Source organism: Diadema setosum, chromosome 5, assembly GCF_964275005.1.
Source record: "Diadema setosum chromosome 5, eeDiaSeto1, whole genome shotgun sequence".
NCBI lineage: Eukaryota > Metazoa > Echinodermata > Echinoidea > Diadematoida > Diadematidae > Diadema > Diadema setosum.
Window position 1 is genome coordinate 20,369,952 of NC_092689.1, and position 6,467 is coordinate 20,376,418.

A 6,467-nucleotide genomic window follows, 5' to 3' on the forward strand; every position below is an offset into this window, starting at 1 on the left:
AGAGATGCCCTGAATGTGAATAAAATGTAAGCAAAAGAACATTACAAGTTAAGGTGCAGTGCATAGCAACGTACAAGATCAAGTCTTCCATAGCTATGGCAGTGCAGTGTTTTGAGAATGCCAACACATTTAGTACATCAATCAACTGTAAAAATATTGAAAAGTACACTGAATGCTGCAGTGAATTCAATTTGAAGTAAAGGTACCATAAACATAAACATACGAATGGGAATATCATAAAGAATATGTACTGTTTTCCACAAGTTTTTTCCACTTAACAACTTCAAAAAATTGGTGGACACCAAAAGTTATGTACTTGACATATGAATTGCCTCAAGGCTGTTGGCAATTCAGAAGTGATGTAAAAAATCAACAATATGAGAATTCTGTAATTTGATACTTTATTTTTATTGAAAGTTTGAAATCAGTTCATATTTCAAAATGTAAAAGTAAAAATTATGGTGTCCATAAAATCTATGCTCTGCATGTAACAAAGAAATCATAAAAAATGGGCATTTTTTAACCATAAATATGCTGTAAAATATCTAAATTCGCAGCAATGAACCTGAAACCTTGTCTGAAGCTACTATATATGCCTTCAAAAGTGAAAATGGTACTTCATGTCCTGGTCACATTGCATGAGTTTAATTTAGGATTTTCAGAAGCACACTTTTGCACATTGTGCAGTGTACCCTTGATCTGAGCCATGCACTTATTTATTTATTTTTGTCATTGTATGGATATCCCAATTTGATGTAAAGCTGGTGATGTCATAAGCTTGCATAATGCACATTTACAAGTATTTCAATGCACAATGGACTTTTATAAAAAGGATATCATGATATCATTCAGTGCACATGTACAATTTTAGGGGCTACTTCGTATAATGTCATATAATTGTGCTGTCATGAAGATGTCAATGTTTAATTTGCAAATATCTCATACCTTGGTATTGTATGCATTATAAACAAAGAATGCAAGCTATTACAGATATAGTAGATACAATATTTTTTGTTAGTCTGTTTTCCAACAAAAAGAGAAAGAAAGAAAGATAACTGTCCTCCTAATGAAAATAGATAACGAACAATGGTAACACATACAGTTTGGACATAATACATGTAAAGATAAATTCTTAAATAGATAAGGGAATGTACTTTCAAGATTATTTAGTGTCGATCCAGGGGTTAAGTGGGGACCAAATTGGGGGCCAGTTCATACATTTTTATCATTGAAAAAAAAAAACCACACAAACAAACTGCATAGTCAAATTTTCTAAATGCATTGTACTTGGCAGGTACAGTAGTATTTTTACTAGTGTGTTAGAATATGGAAATGAATACCATACACCTATGGAAGCCCTCAAAGCTGCCCCTACCACCAAGTTTGCAGTGTTCTCAGAGAATAGTCTGTGAGAATGCGTGGAAGGCAAACTTGTGATACTCATGTGAGCGTGAGACTTCTGGATCTCTTGTCTTCTGCTTGATATTAAGATTGGCACTTGAACAAAACCAGTAGAGTGCTGATTAGTAGATTAATCTTAATCTTATGATTTCTCATAGAGATGTTCTCACATCCAGTTGTTTAGAAATATTGCAGTTGATAGTGCAGTGTCGTCACTCCTGTGCAAGACTGCATTACATTAGGTATTGGTCTTTTTGTAAGACTTAAATCATGTCTCAGGACATAATTTTATCCAAGTACATCATCAATTTCATTTTTTTCAGTTTGAGATTCTGTGTTATTTCTTTCTTTTTCAGTATTACGTATTTGGAAGATTTGTGATTCTTTTAGCCCACCTCAGACACAGGATCAAGTGAGCAATGAGCAATTCAACAGTAGAAAAGCACACATTTGGATTTGGCTGTAGCAATATTGTATTTATTTCGTATACTGTATTTACATTATTTGCTGTAGGCAATATGTTAATGCCATCCTTTTGCAAATCCCACAGATAAGATTACTGTTGGTGCAAATGAGTGGGCTCATGAATGGTTACAACTCTCATTGATCAGTAGGGCCCACAATTGGATTTTAATCAGTTTGCATCTGCACTAATGGAAAGCCAAAATTTAATTATGTGTTTCAAACTTCTTGGCCCAAGTATCAGTACTGGAATGTAATTGACAAGAGTAATAGTAAACAGAACGAAATAGTTCTCCTACCAATACCATAACTGCAACTTCTAGATGGAAGAATTTCATAAATTTGAACAATACCATGTTAGATTTAGTGTACAATGTAACGCGTGTTGTTGGATCCTTCCATCTCATTGTAAATGGCAGTGGTAGAAATTTTTGATCAGTTTTTAATTTGGGCAGTGAGTTTACAAGCTGCATGAGTAACAAGATCTTTAACTTGACACTTCAAATGTAGGTTCTGCCAGTCGTTTTTTACTTTTGATTGTCTCCCGATTTGATAAAATGTCATATCTTCAAGCTGTGCTCTTGTCATATTGTAATCTAACATTATTCAGGAAATTTCAAGCTTGTCAAATTGGCATAAATGTTGACTTTTAAATTGCTTTGAAATTTATTTTTCTGTTCTGTAAAATGGACAGAAACTTGCCATTACCATACACATTATACAGCATTGATGTATCTGTAGTAGTAAACTGTTACTTTCCTATATTTGTGTCTTAGGCCCTATGTCATTATTGTTCATGTGCTGTCTGTTTTGCCTTTGTATATTTTCAAACAATGATTGTTGGCAGCCAAGAGCAATGATACTTGAAAATCATCCAAAAGGAATTGATTCAGAATATGCCCAGTAAATACGCTTCCAGTTTTGCGTGTTTGATATCAACCATGTTTCTGTAATTTAGCCAGTCAGTATGATTATAAAGGTAAAAGTCAATGCAAGAGAATGCTGTCTGTAGTTTCACAGTTCAAGTGAGTTATTCTCACTATTATAACCATCATCATTATTATGGACATACCCGTGGAATGAGGGGTGCTATTGTAATTTATCTCAACGATACTAGGTCCAGATTCTTGCCCCTTGTTATGTAACTTGATTTCAGACGTATCTGTCAAAAAGCCAGTAACGTGTTGTCAAATGATATTGTATGATAATGTTTACATTCAGCCAAATAACACTGAAAATAACCTAGCAATGATCATTTGCCTTTGCTTTTGTCGTTTTCACATAAGAAACTGTGTTACATACCTCTGTTCTAGTATGATTCAGGGGTCATTACCCCTACTGTCAAACACAATGCCATAATGCTGTCACTTTTTTTGTACACAAATTTTGTACACAAAAATTTTGCTAACTTTCATTTTTTCTCAAATATTTTGGCACAAAAGCATATTATATGTATACTCTTCCATAGCAAGAAACAGACCTGAAGAAAAAAAAATTCTCATGAGAAAAATGAAAATTTGTGACTTTTGTGTACAAACAGAAAGGAGAGCTGCTCAACATGTATGTCACACACAGCAGTGGCAATGATGTCTTGCTCTCTAAACTTCAACACTATCTTTTTTTTTTTGGGGGGGGGGAGGGGTTGTCTATTCCCCCCCCCCCCCAAAAAAAAAAAAAAAAAAATTCACTGATTCACTTCTCTGATTATTCTGTTTTCTTACAGCATACAGGATGGAATTCCCCTTAAAGTCCAATAAAATAAACATCTTTTTTTTATTATACCTATGCGTAATGATTCAAGGCAAACATGTTGCATTTTATCTATCGAATGGCCAATTCAAGAAGCCTCATTGCTCACATAGATCCTCCACTATTTTCTTATGAGTGATTTTAACCAGTTTTAACGTCACCACCATGTTTATGTTTATCTTATGGTTAGAATACATGTATTGCACAAAACACTTGCATTCATAGGCAACTCAAAGTGCAATTGATTACAAAAAGAAAGGAGAATATAGTGTAATGTACCATCCTGCAATAAGGCAGGCAAAATGATCCACCGGTATATAACTGAAAGTTATCAAGGAAAGGCAATGGCCGATATAAAACATGGACAGCTAAAGGCACTTGACCAGCGAGTGGTAAGCAGTAACTCGTGAAAGTTGGCAGAGTTATCATCTAGAGTTATCGAATAAATCAGGCAAATGTTTGGCAGTTGCATGTCCTGGAAAATAATATACCGGGTATCTCTGCAGACCCATAACTAGAATTTTTATGGGAGGGTTCAGAATTAGAAAAAGTGGACCACTTCCACGTTTAATCAGCTGACAAGAAAAAAAAAAGACTCGAGTGCAATTTTTAGCGCACCTGAGCTGAAGGTTCCATGAGATTTGCTCCTGCGACAATACTTCCATGAAATATCTGCATGCTAAGCAAAATATAAAACCTACCCACTAACATAGGTAACCCTAGTCCTAATCCTAATCCTCGCATCAAGCTAAACCTAAAACCCGGCTCCTTAGGGAAGCTCAACAGGGAAAGCTTGACACTTTGTTTTCTTGTGTTTCTCTATTGTCACTTGTATTGTTTTGCAATTGCCGAATAAATAATAATGATAATAATAATAATAATAATAATAATAAGGTATATATATATATATATATATATATATATATATATATATATATATGTATATACATATATATATATATATATATATATATATATATATATATATTATATATATATATATATATTTCAAGTTGATTAGAATGTCATGCTGTCATCAGAAAGTAACAATTCCTTACAGTGCTTGTGAGTAACACCATGGAGTTACTACCGGACCCTTAGTTATTACTTAGCAATACTATTATATTGATTGCCGATTTGAAAGAATTGTCGATTGATTGAAAAGGGAAAAGAAATGGTAGCTATAGATGTGGTGTGTAGGAATAATCGTGTTCATCATTTATTGATTCCATTTCCTGCTGTGCTAATTTCCTTTCTTCTTCTCGACTTCCCAACATTCTTTCCTTGATTTCTCTTATCAATGGGGGCCTCTTCTTTTCCTTTGAAAATACAAACATGCATTCTATCAATGATATCAAATGGTTTATGAGTTGCCCTTTCCAATATCTTGCATTTTAGTACCTACATGAACAGATTGCCAATCTAAATTTTGGGTCTGGGGTAAGACAAAAACATGACTACACACTTTCCAAATGTGATTCACTTTCCCACAATGAAAAAAAAAAAAATGAATGTTCATAGGTCTTAACCTCAGAATGACAAAATGTACATTATCTCCTGCAAAACCAAAGAAAATAATTCATATATATATATATATATATATATATATATATATTATATCAAACCATACAACATTTTGCATTGAAATCCATGCAGCTTACAATCAAGAGTAGACTTCAGAGGCCTTAAAAAATTTATCTAATATCTATTTCCTCACTTATTAAATGCTGATGATTTTTTAATTTCATCCCTCATTAATGCTTTTTAGGTAAGCTTTGATGTTATATCCTGTATACAATACATGTATATTTTATCCTGCAAATAAAATTCAATGTTTAATGAGAATCTTCCATATTCATTTCTCATTGTAATGTACCTTTCCATGACGGTAAAGCTAAAGATATTTTACGCATTTTACCAATTATTTTTTCACTAATGAATTATGATTTATTTGATTATGTTTGAATTTCTCTCTAATTTATGCGTGTAAATGAAAATTTTGATGTTATCTTTGTTTGAAATATGAATAAATGTTATTTGAAAGAAAAAAAATATTTCTTCACTAAATCCCAATCTTAAAAACTCTCTTCTCACTTTAAATTCCCCATTCACATAGATATACCAAATAATGAACTTTATATGATAAGAGAAATTGAGGAATAACTCTTTATCAAATATCCATCAAATCAAAATATATTTATGATTTTTTTTTAAAGAATATTTTTTATTCTTCATCAATCGAAACGAATTGTACAAAACAATTTATACAAAATCTTTACATCAATTCCGTAATCCTTACACTCTGATGCATTTTTCACCAAACATAAAACACCACAATCTATATACTACAATATCTTTTTTACTTTTTTTGTTTACTAACATGCAATCTTTTTTATTTATATTCATTCATTACTATACAAATTACCACAAAACAATTGTTTTTATTCTCACATTCATTCTTTCCCATTTGATATCAACAGGGCCTATCCGTTGATTGAAGTTTATTCCTAAAAAAGAAAAAAAAAAAACCCAGCACCCTGACCACCCTACTAATCTACGTTACTCCCCTACCCCTCCCCCCTTCAAAACAACCACAACCATGATTTAAAATAAAAATTTTGATCGATACCAAAGAGTATAAACACAATATTTTCGTGGCATGAAATTTTCGCGAGTTGCCTCTAACATTCAATGCGTATACTAATAGTGTAAAACAAATCCAAATGTTCGCATCCCAGTGCATTTTAATTTCACGAATTTCGCGAGAGCCAATTTAATTCTTGTTCTTGTCTACTTTTTTTTTCCATAACATTTTATTGATTCCATATTCAAAACAAATTTATGACAACTCAAAC